A 19,113-nucleotide genomic window follows, 5' to 3' on the forward strand; every position below is an offset into this window, starting at 1 on the left:
CATTAGCTCTCAGCGCAGTGATGGGCATGAATAAATAGAGAAATAAGACATGAAAGGGATGCATAGAGGCTGCAAACTATGGTCCTTCCATTTCCTCCTACAAAGTAGATGCCCGAAAGAAGTCTTCAGGAATCAGCCTCTCCATAGCTCAGCCTGGCACCACCCTCTTCTTCTCTCTTCTCCTTGTGCCTGTGGAGCCATCAGGTCCACTTCTATGACTAGATGGGCTGATCGATTCGAACAACTAGTTGATACAGCTTATAAAAATAGCCACACTGGCCTTGTCGGCACAATCGAGATTTCAGGGAAAATGAGTAGTGGTCTGAGTCAGCTGCTCATGAAATTCAAGCAGGCAGGCAGGACAGTAAGGACAGAGAATTGATGGTGACCAAAATGTCCCCAGACAACACAATACCCACTGAGGAAATGGAGACAGAGATAAACAAGTGAGTAGAGGAAGGTGCCAGTGGATTTTTAAAGAAAATAATTTCAGCTGACATTCTATTTTAAAAGATTATGTCAACCTGCATTTATTGCAACATAAATAGAACAATTAATTTAATGACTTTTAAACATGACAAGTAACATGGTGATTAGAGTGGTATAATTGTCCGCAAAAATTCCCACTATTACCAGATTTAATTTTCTAATAGTGAACCTCACAGGCCTTTGGGAGAGTCTGCAGTTGGACCAATGTATGGAATATTTTGAAGCCAGAAAAAAGATTTTATTCTCTGTTAGGGTTTCTGTCTAGCTAGTAGATTTAATCAGAATGCATGTGTGATAATCATTAGTTCTCTCTCATCTGTTTAATATCCATTTGGCTTAAAAATCAGAATATTGTATCTTTAAGAAATTTGAAAGAGTCAATTCTGTTGAATCCTGCTGGTTATTTTTTACGCAACTGAGTGTGTGTGATCACGCATACCTGCAGCGGGTGTGTGGATACCCACTGTGTATTTTCCTTGCTAGTACCAACCAAAAAGTACGAGAGGCAGGAGGACAAAGATGACTCCAATACTTGGAATAGTGGTTCCCATGAAAGTGGAATATGCATTACCAAAAGTGGCGAAAGTATGTGTGCATATTTGTGCCAAAGGTTCTGCAGACTCAGTGATTAGCTTCAGTAATTAATTGGTCGATGGGTGATGTTAATGCTTTTTTGGGCTTTTAAAATTAATACTTGTAGTAGTAGATACTTGTCATAATAAATACTTTTAAAGTTCGAGAGGAGACCCCATCCCTGCTGGGCAGGAAGAAGGAGAGGTGGGGGAACTTACCTCGACTGCTTTCCCAACAGAAATGGACCCCACTGCCCCAGGGCGTCCCTTCTTACAACCGGGACTAACAGAGCTTAGTCACAGAGCGATTTCACAAACCTCGACATCAACCTGTGGGGTCTGAGAGAGGAGGAACCCGAGGCACCAAGATCTGAAGGCCTCTCTCAGGAGAACACAGCAAGGGATAGAGACCGGATTTAAATCCAAGTGTTCTCCGGACCCCAAGCCCTTGCCAAGGGATCACTGGACAAATCGCAGGCAGATAGCACTCGTTTCAGACAGACAGCAATGAGGCAATGTGAAATCTGGGAATGTAAATGAAGGCCAGCTCCTAAAACTTACAGGCATCTTAACTGATGAGACCTCTTAAGATCCCCCCAAATTTCTTAAAACTGTCAGTTATTATCCACATAGCATTATAAAAAAAAGAACTTTCAGATTTAAGGATTTTAATGGCAGAATAAAATTCATCCTAGAATAACAAGAAATTTTCAAAATAATGTACATATATTTTTTAAAACATTCCCAAAGCTGCTTTGGGAACCAGAAGAGCATAAAAAGATTAATAAAATTAAGTCTGAAAAGACCAGAGATTCTGGGAGGGAAGAGGTGGTTCGATGCTTTGAAATTACACTTAGGCTAAATGACTGGAGAAATACGATGGTAATTATATTACAGTACAGTCTCCTCAGGTCTGAGGACATCAGCCAAGGGCCAGAGTTTCACTCTGCATATCTCAGGCTTTTGTTGGAATAGTTTTCTAAATTTTTGTCTTCTTCAGAGAAGAAGAAAGCAAACTAATGTCAGGTTTTCCTCTAGAGGACACACAGACACACACGCACACACACATACCCCACACCCTCCTACTCATAGATCCTGTGCAGATGAATTTAGTAGACAGACCACCCCCTCAGGTCATTCTCTTTAAAAGCCAATTCAATGGGTATTTTTTAAAGACTTTTTTCTCTAAAGATCACTGAGATAGTCTTTGAAAGGTTGTAAAAAATATGCCGAGCACATTGTAGATGCTTGTTGCATATTTCTTGGCTAAGTGAAACAGCGTGGCTTGAAGGGGGAGAGAAAGGGGATAGCGAGGCCAATTAAGTGACTGTTTCAACAGTCCGGCAAGCGGTGATGAAGACTTATTTGGAGGCAGTCGGAAGAAGAGGACAGACACCAGGGCCACCAGTAGAGTGGACTTCCTTATTGAATATTTGGTATCTTCCCACAATCTAGAGAAACTATTGAAGACTCTCCATTAAGTTCCTTTATCTACTTCTCTGACCTTACTCATTCTCTGTGAAAAGGTTTGTTCTCTCCTAATCATCTGGGAAGTAATCAAAGCTAAAACACTTAACTAAAATCAATTATATTCCAATAACATTGGAGGCAATTGCTACACTCTTCATGATATATTTTACAGATAAAACATTCATTCATTTAATGCAGTCAGGTCTGTAAAGTTTAAAATCAAAGCTAAAAAAAAAAAAAGGAGTTTTTATCCTCAGGAAACAACAATATCAGAAGAAAAAAAGAAAAGAAAATGTCGGACTATCTATCACTTACGTGAATTCTGGAAGTGCATGTATTTGCCAATTACATTTTGATACTTTGAGAATTTAGGGAGAGTGGCTCCTAAGCAGTCTGAGCCCTGTTGTTGAGACTGGTTCTTGGATGAGCCAAACTAGATCTCTCAGGAAGAGAAGTTTTTTCTCTAAACAGAGTGCCAGTTCCCTTTGAACTTGGTGACAAATGTGAAACTGAGTCCTTGGTTCCTTCTCTAGATTCACTCCTGTATACAGAATTCATGAGAGTCTGCTAGGATTTGTCCTCAAAAATTGCATTGGCTTCATCTGTTGATGCCTGTGGACTACTTTTGGTTGGGGAGGCAGAGAGTAAAAGGAAAAGAGGTCACCTGCAATCCTAATGTAGACTCTAAGGAGTTCAGGGAGAGTTTAAGAAATTGGAACTAGTGTTAGTTCAATTCAATGATTGTGTATAAAGTGACGGCTATACGTTTATCAATGAGCCTTGCAAAAATTCTTACATTAAATTGTTGTCATAAGATTTTTAAAATTTCTGGTCTGTGCATTTGATTTGTTTTCAGCATTCCTTCTTTTGATGCATCCTAATTTGACAGGATATGTTGTCTCCATTCTCATGAGTAGTTAGCACAAAGAACTCTCATCCTTGTTACCTGTTATCTTCATCAACAAATAAGAGGCATAAACTGCAAGAGAAGCAAAAAGTTTATTTGGGGTCTCAAGAATTGCAATTAGGGGAGCATAGATTCAGATAGAAAGCCAAATAGTGTCTCACTAGGGAGTAAAAGTCAGGGGCTTTTAAAGGCAAAGAAAGGAGGTTGTATTACAAAGAATTTTAATTAGAGTTGGAGGCAGAGAGCTAGTCTTGGGTAAACATTGATTGACTATTGATTCTATTTTCAGAAAGTCCACAATCCTCAGTCTTTGTAATCCAAATGTCCGTTCTCTTGCTGACTTCTCAAACAATCACTTGTAAAACAATTGCTGTTTTGGCCCCGTCCAAAGGTTTGGCCGAGTCCAGGGTTCAAGACAACAAGGCAGTTTCTCTGGAAAGGCAGCTCTGACACCATTTAAAATGGCTCCACTATAGTCAACTTTGACTTCTCTTATGTGTGTCTTATTATCAGCTGGTTAGAGGTGCTGAGAAAGAGTGCTATCCTAGAGACAGGATTTGCTATCAGGCAGAAGTATCCGGTAGAGAATTAACCACATATGCTTGGAGTAAAGGGTTGTAGTGTGTTGAAAGGAACAGTTAAGGCTACAGAAGGATATTTTAAAATTATGGCTCATGTGCAGCATCTGTAAAAGTATGCCAGTGTTCCTTCCACTTATGTGGCCTGATACTTACGTCATTCACTTCAAAGTTGGAAATGGCCTTATCAGTATTCTGCTTTTATTTTGAGGATTTCAACTTTTTCTTTTCCCATATGCCCATGTAAATGAGCCATGGCTGTAGGGGTTGGTAGAGGGCAGTGGAGGAGTAGATGAACTCTCCATCTGCGGAAATAAAGCGTTTGACATATGCTCCAGTGCAGGACCTGGATAGGTCACGTGGGATGGAAAGAATTGCAAACAATTCTTCTTAAGGGCACTAAGGACAAGCCAGAATGACTCCCTGGTGCCTTTGAGGTCCATGTGCACTCCAAGTTCTGGAAATAGAAAGGGTTTCAGCAAGTTCTGCCAGATGCCTTGTCCTGGCAGGTTTTCCTCTTATTATTCCCCTTGACCGCCGCAGTGCAACTTCCCCATTGCCATGTGCAGGTCAGCAGCTGTGCAATCAACAAATCAATCAAATAGGCAGCCATTGGCTTTTAGGAACTGGCTCCAGGGCCACAGTAAAGGCTCCTGTGAGGATTATGCTCAGCCAAATCTGCCAAGGGCACAATGAGAAGGATCTGTCCTGGGAGATTTTATTGTTCTCAGCTCCGAGGCATTTCTCTATGAAACTTACAGGGGTTGTTTTTGACAAGAAAGTATGAATTCGGGGTATTTGGTGTGAATGCATTTCCTCTGCATTTGTCAGGGTTGAAATGATTAAGGCCCATATGTAGCAACTTTTTTCTGGATTGGGAAGTGATTAAAGCAAGGGTGGAGACACCTGGCCCTAGTGCGTTTGATTTCCCATCTGTATCCATGGTGGCTGCCGCTCATCCATCACGAAGTTCCATCATAGAGTTCCCACTCAACCCAGCCACAAAGCTTTCTCCATCCAACATTCCAGGAATTCTATTGGCATTGTATGTGAGATGCAACTTCTTTGCCTAGATTAGGGAGCTCCAGTTCAGGCTTATTCTAAGAAAGCTATATTTAGGACAGGATTCCTTAGCTGACCCCTGACTTGCCCTGGAGAGGAAACCAAACCTTGGAATGATCCAGAAACTCACCCAGGCTTTCAGAAAGTATCAGGGTAAACAATGCCAACTGTCTCTGTCTCATCCTAGGTTGTGTTAATCATAAATCTGGATTTATTTCCAGAGAAGAAAAATGCCAATCTTACCTTTATTCAGGCTGCACTGTCTCATTTCAGACTGTGCTACAAGAGAGTCCATAATTTTTGCTTTAGTGAAAAAAAAATGATTCTGCGTGACTTGTAATGCTCTTGAGTAATTAGGTGAAAATTACTTTAGGTAGTTCCTTCTCCAGAAATAATCGGATTCATGCAAGCAGGAGTGGCAGAAGGAGAAATTATGTGTATAAAGTATTTCTGTTAAGGTAACAACATCCATTTAACCAATACTTATTATGTGCCAGGCACTGTTTTAGTTGAAGGCCAACAGAGAAGAACAGCACAAGGGTCCTGCTTTTCAGAAGATAGAGGGTGAACCCTAACCAATAGTCAACACCAGTGTGTACCTGTTGTGCAATAGGGACTATATGCGCGATAAGGAAAGTATGAACCAGATGCTATGAGAGCCCAGAGAAGGAAGTGCCTGATACCTGGGACCTCAGGAAAGCTTCTCAAAGGAGGGAAGCCATTGAACATACATTATGGTTTCATGTTAGATATTCTCTGGAGCATGGAAAGAACGTCAACCAACTCAAACTCAAATGACTCAATCTGTGCATAAGACAACTTGTGGCTTTGAAAGTTTGCCTCTCGGTTCTATAAAAGTTCACAGCTGCAGAGCTCAGAAGAGTTACAAGGATTCTGCTTCCCCACTGTCACATTGTGATCCTGGTTTAATGCTACATGGAACTGTCTTGACAAGGTCTAGATCAGGTTTGATTTTGGCTTTGGCTTTTAGCATACAGTGTATTCTCCTTCACACGTCATGTACTCAGGTCACACCATGACCTGGTCCAAATATGAGGGCACCACTGGTTTTGCAAATGATTGAAGCATTACTCAGAACCTGCGGGGGATAAATCAGAGGGCTGTCTGAGTTCTAAGAGCTTTACTCTCAGGATGGCTTGGCTTCTCTTCATTGCAAGCTATTGAAGCTATTCCGGATAAGCCTTGGCAGTCAAATCTGGAAAACCTCAGGAGCCATTGAGATGATCTTTGCGGAGCTCCCACTGGTACAGCCAGGGCGAGGATCCTGATTTAGAAGTTTCTACTTTGGGTGAGGACACACAACCTTGGTCAAGAATTCAGTGTGGCAATAAAGTGAGTCATTTGCGTAAAGTGAGTGCCGGCAGGTGCTCCTGCCCAGTTACTGCCCGAGGGCTTCCACCAAACACTCCAGGCTGCCCCACGGCCAAGGGCAGCTGACAGGGTAGAATTGCAAGGTCTTTCGCAATGGCAGAATTTTGAACCACTTCGTTTTCTCTCTTAGAAAAATGCACAAAGTTGGGGGGCTTTTTAGTTATTGCCACAGCGTTGAGGAATTTCTATAGCCTGGTTCTTTTTATCTGGAAGCATCTCTTTGCTCAGAATGGTCTAGCCCTGCAGTGGATTTGATGATTTTTACTTCAGGGTTGAAAGAAGACTCGTATTTGCGTGTTATCATTTGTCAAAGCCCACCTAATGTGGGAGCCGCTCAGTAGGCCTGTTTTGTAGTAGATGCTGGAAAAGCTTTGTAATTGGAGTCCAAAGACCTGGATTGAAGCCTCTAGCTCTGCCCAGTATTAACTGTGTGCCCTAGGGTGAGTGACTTAACTTCTGTGAAACTCCAGATAATTACGCATGCACCATGGGCAACAGCTCTAAACCTCAATTGTCATTTTTATAAGAGAAAGTGTCCAAACTATAACTGTTTTTCTAACATGTATACAACAGTTTATTTCCTTTCGTTTTTTAAGGGAACATTTTGCAACTAATTTTTCCTGGAGGACTTGATAGAAGACTATGCTAGGTGACTTGATATATCTCATAGGAGCATTACTGAGTGATTTCTTTAGCCACTGTGCCAGGCATTAAACTAGGTGCTGAGGACACTGCTCTGTCCTCAAGGACTTTACAGTTCTGAGAGGGAGAGAGCCAAGTAAAGGGAAACCTACAATGGAGTACAAGGCTGTGGTGAGATTCATCCATACGGTGCCAGGACAACGACCAGATAGAATGCTCCTCCTGTTGGATGTACACAACCCCGCCTCAGAGGTAGTCTTGCAAAAAATTGAACTTGAGGGGCCGGTCCAGTGGTGTAGTGGTTAAGTTTGCATGCTCTGCTTTGGTGGCCTGGGGTTCCCCAGTTCGGATCCTGGGTGCAGACCTACACACTGCTTGTCAAGCCATGCTGTGGCAGTTGTCCCACATATAAAGTATAGGAAGAGGGGCATGGATGTTAGCTCAGGGCCAGTCTTCCTAAAAAAAAAAAGAAAAAATTGAACTTGAATTTGATCAAATCACTAACAATTTACAGGAAATACAGGGAACAGAGGAAATGATACCCCAGGAATGCAGTCGAAAAAATCCAGATGGTGGGAAACTCTACAGGACAAAACACTGTCTTTTCAACAACAACATAATTTGCAAGGAGGGAAAAAAAGGTGAAGAGGGTACCTACAGATTAAAGAGATTTAAGAGACTTATTAACAATTAAAACGTGTGGATTCTTATTTGGACCCCGATTCAAATACTGTTGAAAATAAAAAAGACTATTATAAGAAAATTGCAGAAATACAAGCACTGATAAGATCATTGATACTAACAAATTATTACTGATGCACGATTGTGATAATGATAATGTGACTCTGTTTATAAAGCAGATCCTTGCTATTTAGATATACATGCTGAAATATTTACAGATGAAATCATATGAATCTGGAATCTGCTTGAAATGATTCTGGGAATGCGGTGGAAGTGGTTGAGAGTATGGAAGAAGCAAAATTGACTCTGAGTTGATCATCGTTGAAGTTGGTTGTGGGGTCTATGGTGGCTTATTATGTTATTCACCCTATGTTTCCATATGTTTGCAATGCTCAAAACTGAAAATGTAAAAAGAGAGCAAGGCTGACTGCTTCAAATATCCTGCTGAAATATCCATACCTTTCTAAGAGCACGATTGGCTCTGGTTCTGAGGCAAAGCCTTTGTGTATCAGCCTGTGAGTTATTCACAGAGACTGTCAAGTGGACGGTTCCTCTGGGAGTCCAAGGGGCAGGTGCTATAATGGGTCCTTGACCAGGGCAATCTTAGGGCAATGTTTGGGGAGCGAGCCCAACTACGTTGGGTTTAGGATGACTGTTGACCAGGAAGTGAAGACAATTAATGTAGACTTCTGTTTTAAGGAGCAGGGAGAAGATTTGAGTTAGAAGGGAATTGGGATTAAAATAGATTTTCCCTCCCAGATAGAAATGATTGAAGTTGTGGTAAACGTAAACAAGACGGAGCCAGCAGATAAGCAGCGGCACCCCAACAGAAGTAAGGAGTGGAGTGACATCTGGAGGAGACAGGAAGAAAGGAGTGTGAAAGAGTTGGGAGTTTGAAAATACTGGTAAGTACTTAAAACAGTAGTTGTGGGCTTTATATCACCCTAAATTAGAATTTTGTATCGTATATATCTGATTATATCAGAAATGACTTGCAATAACTTATGAAAAAGATAACTTATTACAGGACTCCAGGACTGTCTTACAGAAACTTACAGGAGAAATGCACCTGCCTTTGGGGAAGGGCTAACGCCAGGAACTGGACCTGTGCTCTTCTGTCCCTTGTCTCTATGTGTCTTTGTACATGTGCTTCATTCTCTCTAGAACTGGCGTGGAATCTGGCCACTCCATATTTCTCCAGAATATAGGTTATAGCTACTCATGGCAAAGTAAACATGTTCCAATGTGTTACAAATTCCCAGCAGAGTCAATCTAATTGTACTTCCAATCTAATCAACTATAACCAGGGAGCAAGATCATAAATAGGAAGAAGCAACCAGAGGCCCACAAACTGGGCTGGAGAGGGAAACAGTTGTGAAAGGAGAGAGGCTGGGAACAAATTCCAGTAGGTTTCCACTAAAGGTTTAAATGTAAAAATAAACCATGATCACACAGCTACCAGCTGGAAAGGGAGGAGTATTTTAATAGCCTTTCAGATAATTGTGAGTATTCTTCTTTGATGTGATATGATAACCTGGCAAGTGACTTTTTTTTAAGGATTCGTTGTAATATGGAATATGAAACTATATTAAAGAACATATTATGCATTTTAAAATCTATTGGTCTATCTTTAAAACAAAACATGAAAATACTAAAATAATACACCAATAAATAACTTTGTGAAGTTTAGGGAAGATCTTCCCAAACATGACACATAAAAATGGAAAGCTTTAAACATCAGGAAACACAATCAACGAGAGACAAATGATACTCTGGAAAAAGTATTTGCAGCATACATGGCAAAAGAGTTGACATTCTTAATGAATAATGAACACAATTAATGAAATAATTATACATTAATACAAGAAAAAATGCACATTTAAATAGAAACAGATAAAGGAAACGGCTAGGCAACTGACCAAAGAAGAAATTCAAATGGCAAATAAACATATAAAAAATGTTAAATTGAGTAATATTCTTTAAAATGAAAATTAAAACTATGAGCTACCACTTTTTCCTCATCAGAGTTAAAAATAGGTGAAAAAGAGTAGTGCTGTGTTGATGTGGATGCGGACAAATAAGAACCGTTATGCACTCTTTTGGGGACTGTATTCGTTTCCTATTGCTGCTGTAACGATTTACCCCAAACTCGTGGCTTAGAGCAACACTTACTCTCTTACGGTTCTCAAGACAAGAAGTCTAAATGGGTTGGCAGGATGATGTACCTTCTGTTGGCTCTAAGGAGAGGCTGTTTCCTTGCCTTTTCCAGCTTCTAGAGGCTGCCCTGATTCTTGGCTCACGGCCCCTCACCGCTCCAACCTCTACTTCCATCATCCCTTCTCTTGCTCTGACCCTTCTGCCTTCCCCTTAGAAGGACACTTGTGATCACATCGGCCCCCCCAGATAATATAGAATCATCTCCCCACCTCAAAATCCTTAATTTCATCACATCTGCAAAATCCCTTTTTACCAATAAGGTAACATATTCACAAGTTCTGACGATTGAGACGTGGACGTTTCTGAGGGGAGGGTCATTATTCAGACCACCAGGAGGACTGTTTCGGTATAAACTTTCTGGAGGAAAATTTGGCAATATGTATCAAAATCCTTATAACGTACATTTCTTTGATCCAGTAATTCTATTCTAGGAATTTATCCTAAATGTTAATTAAATAAGTGCGCAAAGCACAGGATCTGTCTGTAGTATTTTTTTAATAGAAAAACTTGGAAATAAAAAGCAAGATTTGGATTAAATATATTGTACGTCATCCAAATAATAGACTATCATACAGCCATTACTAGTGATAATCTGATTTATATTTATCAATATGGAAAGATCTCCACTGTTAAGTAAGATCTCCAAGTACCAAAAGAGTTGACATAGTATGATTCCATTCTGTAAATGTATATTATGTATATATGTATACATGTATGTTTACATAACAAATCAGCAAGGATATGCACAAAAATTCTAGTGCAAAATATTGTTGAGTTGAAGGATTTATTACTTTTTCTTTTTGTTGTGGAAAATGGAAGTGAGACCTGACTGGGGTGTGTAAAAGGATGGGCAGGATTTAGCTGAGTTTGAAGGCCATGAATCTGCAGAAAGGACCACAGGAAGACCCTTGAGGATATTAACAAGTGGCTGGATCTTAGAATCTGGGTGGGCGAGGGAAACAACAAAAGTTCGGAGGGGTCTTACAAATCAGGAGAAAATGGATGGAGGAATGGAATGGAAGTCTCTTTCTAGAGAACATAATCTCATTCTCTGCTGCTCAGTTTTTGTAAAAAGTAAGAAATAATATTCACTAAGAATTGTCAGAAGAATGTAAAGCCCCTCCATTTCTCTTCTAGAAGTTTTCTCTAGATAAAGTCAAACAAGCAGCTAGAACTCTGTACTGAATAGAATTGTCTAGGAGCCTTTGAAATCACTTACCTTAAAGGGCATCGGCGCCAGAGCTTCAGCCTAAATGAGGGGTGTGAACAGTAACAGCCTAGAAAATTCCTCGTTGCCTTGACAGTAGAGCCTGCTGCTGCGCTCAAGGTCACCACCCTGGAGCCCCACCTGAGAAATTTCAAGACGTGACTTCTACTAAACAACTGGTATCTTGTATCCAATGTGGCGAATCTGGTCAGGTTTCTCTCTTCAGCTGCTAGAAACCTGACAGCAAAAATTGTGGCCGCTTCTGTAATTGCGTCTCACCCAAGAGCATAATCTTCTCATTGTCTTCCATGAGCTGTTCTATTTTTACTTTTTCTTCACCCTGATTTCTTTTTTTTTCCCTTTTTCAGGAAGATTAGCCCTGAGCTAACATCTGCTGCCAATCCTCCTCCTTTTGCTGGGGAAGACTGGCCCTGAGCTAACATCCATGCCCATCTTTCTCTATTTTATGTGAGACGCCTGCCACAGCATGGTTTGCCAAGTGGTGCACAAGTCTGCACCTGGGATCCAAACCAGTGAACCCCAGACCGCTGAAGCAGAACGTGCGAAGTTAACTGCCGTGCCCCCAGGCTGGCCCCACATTAATACTTTTTAAAAGCATCATTTTAATAACTACATAATATGTTTTAATGGACGTACCACAATTTATTTACTATAGTACATTTAAGGTAACACAGTTAAGATAAATAACACTAATAAACATCACCATCCATATATTTTTCCTACATTTCTCATAGTTTCCTTAAAATAAAATCCTATAAATTAAATACTTTATGTTCTTATTGAATTGTGCTTAATTTTGTGAGTTGATTTACAATATCTACCAACATCAGATTATGTGAGAATTCAGTGAGATGAGGTATGTTCCTATTTTCCTGAGCTAAGTTGGAATAAAAGTTGTGGTCATACAAGCACTTGAAGAATATTAAAGATCTTCTTGACCATTTCTTCTCCACTAAAAAAAAGGGAGGAGGGAAGGAACAACTTTTGATGTGGGATCCTTCCCAGATTTTAAATTATTGTTCCTTTCCTCTGGGTTCTCTAAAGTCTTGCCTTAATGACCAGACTCTCTCTAAAAACAGGCTCTGAGACTCTGACCACAGAGGGAAGGTTCTCTTACAGTCTCTACACAGTTAAGGAAAAGGCAGAGACCAGGGAGCCCTGATCCAGTGACTTGCAGAGAGAAATTAACCTTCAGTTTTTTGGGGTTTTTTGAGGAAGATTGGCTCTGAGCTAGCATCTGTTGTCAATCTTCCTCTTTTTTTCCCCCCTTCTCCCCAAAGCCTCAGTACATGGTTGTATATTCCAGTTGTAGGTCCTTCTGGTTGTGCTACGTGGGACACTGCCTCAGCACGGCTTGATGAGCAGTGCACAGGTCAGCGCCCAGGATCTGAACTGGCGAACCCTGGGCCGCCATAGTGGATCATGTGAACTTAACCACTCGGCCACAGGACTGGACCCAACCTTTACCTTTTCAAGGTAGAGAAGAGAAAGAAGTTTGTTTTTCTTAGACAATGCCTGACCTTCTTTGTAAAGTCTAATTCTATTCTTACATGTTGTAGACAAGAATGTTTCAAAGTTATATCCTATGTAAGGTTAAGTCACTTTACTGAGCTTGAAAAATACTGATTCATTCCAAACTCTCCTACCAGTAGACTGTACAGTTGTTCATAATTGAGGAAATTGGATTAGAATGAAGCTTCACAGAATCCAAGGAGAATTCCTTATTTTTCAGTTGCCTCCATGTCCAATTGTGTGAGGCATAATTCTAAGATGGCCTCACAATTCCAGACTCCTGGAATAATGTCCTGTATAATCTCTTCCCCTTTCACGTGTATGGGACTTAGGAATATGGTAGGATTTCATTCCCATGATTAGGTTACATTATGTGACAAAGGTGAAAGGATTGCACAGATGTAATTAAGGTCCCTAATCTGCTGACTCTGAGTTAATCAAAGGCATAAAAACCAAACAATCCAATTAAAAAATGGGTAAAAACTTGAATAGATAGTTTTTCTAAATAAGATACAAATGGCCAATAAGGAGATGAAAAGATCCTCAACATCATTAATCATTAGGGAAATGCAAATCAGAACCACAAGGAGATACGTCTTCACACCTAGTAGGAAGGCTGTTATACAAAAACCAGAAAAAAGCAAGTGTTGGTATGGATGCACACTGTTGGTAGGGATGTAAAATGGTATGACTGCAATGGAAAACAGGTAGTTCCTCAAAATTAAACATTGAATTAGCATTCCATCCAGCAATTCCACTCCTGAGTATATACCCAAAAAAATTGAAAGCAGAGATTCGAACAGACGTTTGTATACCAATGTTCATAGCAGCATTAGTCACAAAAGCCTAAATGTGGAAACAACCCAAATGTCCATTGATGGATGAATGGAGAGACAACATATGGTATATACATACAATGGAATATTACTCAATTTTAAAAAGGAATAAAATTTGAATACATACTACAGCATGGATGAACCTTGAAGACGTTATACTAAATGAAATAAATCAGACACAAAAGCACAAATGCTATATGATTCCACTTATATGAGGTACCTAGAATAGGCAAATTCATAGAAATACAAAGTAGAACAGTGGTTATTAGGGGCTAGGAGGAGGAAGAAATGGGGAGTTATTATTTAACAGGTATACTGTTCAGTATAGGATGATGAAAAACTTCTGGAGATCAATAGTGGTAATGATGATTGCACAACTATGTAAATGTGCTTAATGCCACTGAACTGTGCACTTAAAAATGGTGAAAATGGTTTGGCAGGGTGCATTATCCTGGGTGGGCCTGATCTAATCAGGTGAGCTCTTTATAAGAGAGCTCATGGCTTCCCTGAGAAAGATTTATAGCAGCAGAGATGCTCTCCTGGATTTGGAAGAGTAAACTGCCATGTTGTGGGGAGGGCCATGTGGCAGGAAATAGCAGGTGGCCTCTGGGAATTTAGGGCTTCAGTCCTACAGCCATAAGGAACTGAATTCTGCCACCAGCCAATGAGCTTAGAAGAAAACCCCAAGTCTCAGGGGAAATCGTAGCCTCAGCCAGCATCTTGATGTCAGCCTTGTGACATCACTGAGTAAAGAGACTCTGAGACTGTGAGACTCTGAGTAAAGCGTACAGCTAAGCCTCGACTCCTGAGCAAGAGAAACTATGAGATTATAAATACATATTGTTTGAAGCTGCTAAATTTGTGGTGATTTGTTCTGCAGCAATAGAAAGCTAATAGACAGACACTGCTGTATTTATCAGTTCTCCTCATTAATTAGACAAAATATAACTGTGCTACTCTCACTTTTGTGCCTCAGTAAAGCAGGGCCCTGAGATGAGGACTTGCCTGTGTGTCTGTGTGGTTCCTTTGCCCATCCCAAATCTTGGATGCATATATTTTTTTAAGATTTTATTTTTCCTTTTTCTCCCCAAAGCTTCCCGGTACATAGTTGTGTATTTTTAGTTGTGGGTCCTTCTAGTTGTGGCATGTGGGATGCCGCCTCAGCGTGGCCTGATGAGCAATGCCATGTCTGTGCCCAGAATTCGAACTAGCGAAACCCTGGACCGCTGAAGCAGAGCGCTCGAACTTAACCACTCGGCCACGGGGCCGGACCCAGATGCATGTTTTGATTGATGATGATTGTCCTCAATGTACAAGATCCTGTGCTATCCCCCCACCCTACCGTCGCTCCCTCATGCACTGGAATCATCCTGAAATGATTTGTAACATTCCCTTCATCCCTGGCTCAGGGTGTCCTAAGGTCTTTGGGACCAGCGGTCCCTAAATCACATGACAGCTTTTCCTGTTGTGATAATAGGGTGAGCACAGTGGCAAATCGGTGGCTGGTCTGCTGCAGCAGCTCAGGTGATGCATTCCACTGCTGCCCCCCACACTGACCTCATGCCCGAGTAGACCAGCTTTCCCCTGCTTCCATCCACAGACACAGTTATCTTTCAGGCTCAAGGAGCCTCAGCATCCCACCCTTCACAGAACCAGCACCTTCTCCCTTGCAGGCCAGTGGATCCTTTTTTAGATTCTCAAACACAAACATCTGATCATCCACCTTTCTCAGGGGCTTGAGTGACGACAGGAACACAATGGTGGTGGTGGAGAGGGGTAAGGAGCTGATGTCATCTTTCACACTTCAAAGGTATTCAGCAACCCTGGGACGACCAAGGTCACACACATAGACACACTTCTTCTCTGGAAGACCATCTCCTCACAGATTGCCAGCCCCGTGGTTACCCTCGAATGAACCCCGTCTCCAAGAGGTTTGTGGGGAAGCCAGGAGAGAGGAGGCAGATCGCGCATTCTGTCACATGCATCACTGGTTTGGGACAATTATTTTAATCCCCGTGATAGGAACATGTTCATATTTCCATGTTTGCACAATACTTTTCAGTCTACTTAACTTGATATCCAAGGACACTATAAGCCAATATCCAATTTAATAGTTTTATTAAGAAAACAGTAAAGAAATAAACTTGAGTCAAATAGATGGCCTCATACAAATGGTATCTCCAATACCGTCAGAGACCAAGCACGTGATGGACGACGCTATTGTAGTTTTCTTTAAAAAGAGCGCCAGAGCACTGCGTCTCTAACACCCTCCCAAAGGTGACTAAATGCTAGCGGATAAACTTGTATCCCCACTAGGGACAGAACAGCTCATTTCTTACCTTAAAAAAAAATATTTTCTGGCTTCACAGGTTTTTAAAGAGCCTGTGCTTGAAACTGAAATCATACAACACGCTGGAGCAGGGACAATTCCTGAGTGTTGCTGGGGCTTCTTTGGAAAGTTACCCACATAGAAACATTGAAATTTCACTTGAGTGTAGAATATATTTGCAGAGAAAAAGAGAATGCAAATGAGATTGCAATCAGAAGCACCGTATTTCCCATTTTTAAAAAAATATGTTTTTAGAAGTGCCTTGTTTTTCAAAATAGGCAAATAAGGACATGAAGACATACAAACACTCAAGCATTGACAAAGAAAACTTCTTCTTTCATGACTTTTTATTTATTTCTCTCTAGTAGACCAAACTCCAACCTGTATATTCAGGACTGGAGCGAGAACCAGGATGGAGAAAAATTTTAAGGACTTTGTGTAAAGAAGGTCTTGCTTCCCTCCCGAGGCCAGCGAGAGATGGTGAAGCAAGCAAGGATGGAGCAACACCCCAAAGCTGTGACACGCAGGCCCCACCAGCGACTGGCCTTGGGCCCCTTCACCCCCGTCACTCCCTCCACCACCTCCCCAGGCTCTCCCAGCTCCCTGGGATCCCAGGCTCTCCATGCCCGGCCCAGTCTGCGACCAATGCCTGGGCTAGGCCTGGCTGGTGTCTCCTTGCCCTCTAGGCCTTTGCCTCTTCCTCCAGGGAGTCCTCCCTAATGCCCTTCCCAGACTGAGTCCGTCTGTGCTGCATGTGTCATGTCTGTGAAACGTAGAGGACATATGGCTCCTCCAGTAGGGGCACAGGAGTCTGGGAGGGAACCAGTGGGAGGCTGGCAAGAGGAAGCAAGGAGAAGCCAGCACAGATGCCTGAGCAACTGACTGAAGCCTTGTCGTCTCTGACCTTGGAAGTCAGGCCCTCGCTCGGTTACCTGATCTCACGGCTCAATTTGCAACTGGAAGCACATCATCGGCTCAAACGAACGTTGGTTGAATGAATGAACTGGAGGAAAAGAACCGGGGAGGCAGAGGGGGTCTGAAAACCTCGGGTCGGGTCTGCATCCTGCTGTGTAAAATGAGCTCACACGCGCACTGCAGGAGATTCCAACAGCCTGGCCTGGGGTCTCCTCTTCCATCAGGGCTCAGCTGAGCCACCGCCTGCCCCAGGAAGCCTTCTCTCAACCCCACAGTTCACTGGGGGTGGGGGCAGGGGCACCGTGCATAAGCTCGTTGTTGGAGGGAGTAATGGACCAAGTCCAGAAAGTTCCATTGCAAGATGATGAGAGTCAGGGAGGCAGGGTGGCCTCATGGGCTTTGCCATTTTCTTTTTCTTACCTTGTTAAATTAAAAGCAATTTTCAAAAAAGTGAAAAGAAAACTCTCTCCCAATAAAAGGATCTTCCAGCTGGAGTTGGGATCCTTCCTAGGAGAGTATCAGTATTTTCTCTGTTCTAGGGGGAGTGCTGGAATATATCCTGGGGCAGACTCTCCTTTTGTTCTGGAGGAAGCCACTTCTGTGAGCCGGTTTGGTTTGAGGTCTGTAAGATTCTTCATTGTTGTGGGGAGAAGTCCCAAGGAAAGCCCCAAACCAATGAAGTGATCCTACTGCAGATGTTTCAGAGGGAGGTGTTGAGGGCTTTTCTTAGCGCTGTACCTTGACGTGTCTTCTTGACAGGACTAAGCCTCTGCAGGATCAGAGCCACCATGGAGCAGCATGGAGACTGGGCAGAGAAATCAGCCAGCTCTGCTCACCGGTCCGTGAGGTGCTAGTCTTCCCAGAGAAAGGGCAGCTTTTTCTAATTTTCACGATGTGCCATAGAGACTAGAGTTTCTGAGAGACAGTATACAACCCCTGAGACCATGCCAAGAAGGACCTAGGGATCTGATCTGATCTCTACCATTTACCAGAGGAAAGACTATGAAGAGGAAGTAAACTGAGTTTGGTTTAGAAGCGCTGGCTCCTTGATTTTGTTGCCCAGACGTGGTATTAAGCCTGAATAACCCAGCCTGCAGGAAATGTGTTGTCAGCTGTTGAGAGTGTCTTGTCTGAGCAATGGAGGAGGGAGATGGAGTGGGCAGATGGTATGCTACGTGGAGGGTGGGAGTGCTCCTAAGCCAATGGGTGCTCCCACTGCGAATCAGCCTGGGATAGGAAAAGAAACAGGTCCAGGAAGGGGAGAGGGCTCTCTAGAGCCAGAGAAGTTGAGCCTGGATTTCGGGTAGGAGGACACCAGCAAAGATCCTTGCAAGATGGCAGCTGTCTGAGGATCAAGGAGAAAGAAGACCAATAGGGGATGACCTATAGGAGGGTACGGATTAGGCACCTAGGAAGAGTGATAGCTGGATATTTTTTGACCACATTACAGTCCATTCAGCAATCTCCAAGCCTTCAGTGAAGTTTATTTAGCTTTGAAGAAATAAAGAAGATGCCTGGACCTGCGCATTGGGCCACTGCAGCCTGGACAAGCCGTTACACAAGAGGGGAGTTGCGGTTTGGAGAAAAATGACTGGCTAAAGGGACGAATGCAGGGGAACCATCTTCATGGGACAGATAAGCATTCTTTGAGGACTATCAGAAACACTTGGCGAGGGCAACCAGAAAACCAGGACTTCATGCAGTTGTTCAAGTCAGGAGCTTGGATGAAGTTAGTTGGTGTTAAAGGAAAGGTTGACTCTGGAAGGCTAGAGGTGGTGGGGACATGTGAGATCCCCAGGGGAGAACGAATGGCTAGAAGGGAAGGGAATGTGGCATTGCTGACTCCAAAGTGCCACAACACATTTTTCTTTTAGCTCTCAAAGTGAAAAGCTGACAGTTCCATTCCTATAAGGGGAAGGCATTTTGCTAGATGGAATCTCATTTTCATTTCCTCTCTGTTGTCACTGAAACACTGATTACTTATAAACATTTGTGCAAGAAGAATTCAGATTCAGATTCTTTGTTTAAAAATTACATAATTTTTAAATTAAATACATTCTTTCAGTACTCATTCAAAGACAGAAAAACAAATCAGATTTTATGTTTTTGCCTCTATCACTCGTTCGATATTAACTAGTTACCTGCCTGTTTTTCTGTCTCTCAGTCATCTTAACTCAAATGCCTGCAAAAAGCCAATACTGCTTAGTGTTAAAATAAAATAAAAAGCCCACTTCAGAAAATCGCATATTATTTTATTTTATATAAAAATGCATATTACTTCCA

At 42.0% G+C, this 19,113-nt stretch overlaps 1 long non-coding RNA gene across 1 annotated transcript in view; it reads left to right on the top strand.

The window, feature by feature from the left end:
- The window catches only part of LOC138924798 (uncharacterized), a 29,784-nt gene extending 17,782 nt beyond the window's left edge, over positions 1–12,002 (top strand). Inside the window, exons 4-5 of the long non-coding RNA XR_011440060.1 lie at positions 8,553–8,698; positions 11,586–12,002. This is a non-coding gene — a long non-coding RNA (uncharacterized lncRNA). The remainder of the gene's footprint in view (positions 1–8,552; positions 8,699–11,585) is intronic.
- Positions 12,003–19,113: the final 7,111 nt, after the last annotated feature.

The sequence above is a fragment of the Equus caballus genome, chromosome 6 (genome assembly GCF_041296265.1).
Source record: "Equus caballus isolate H_3958 breed thoroughbred chromosome 6, TB-T2T, whole genome shotgun sequence".
Classification (NCBI taxonomy): domain Eukaryota; kingdom Metazoa; phylum Chordata; class Mammalia; order Perissodactyla; family Equidae; genus Equus; species Equus caballus.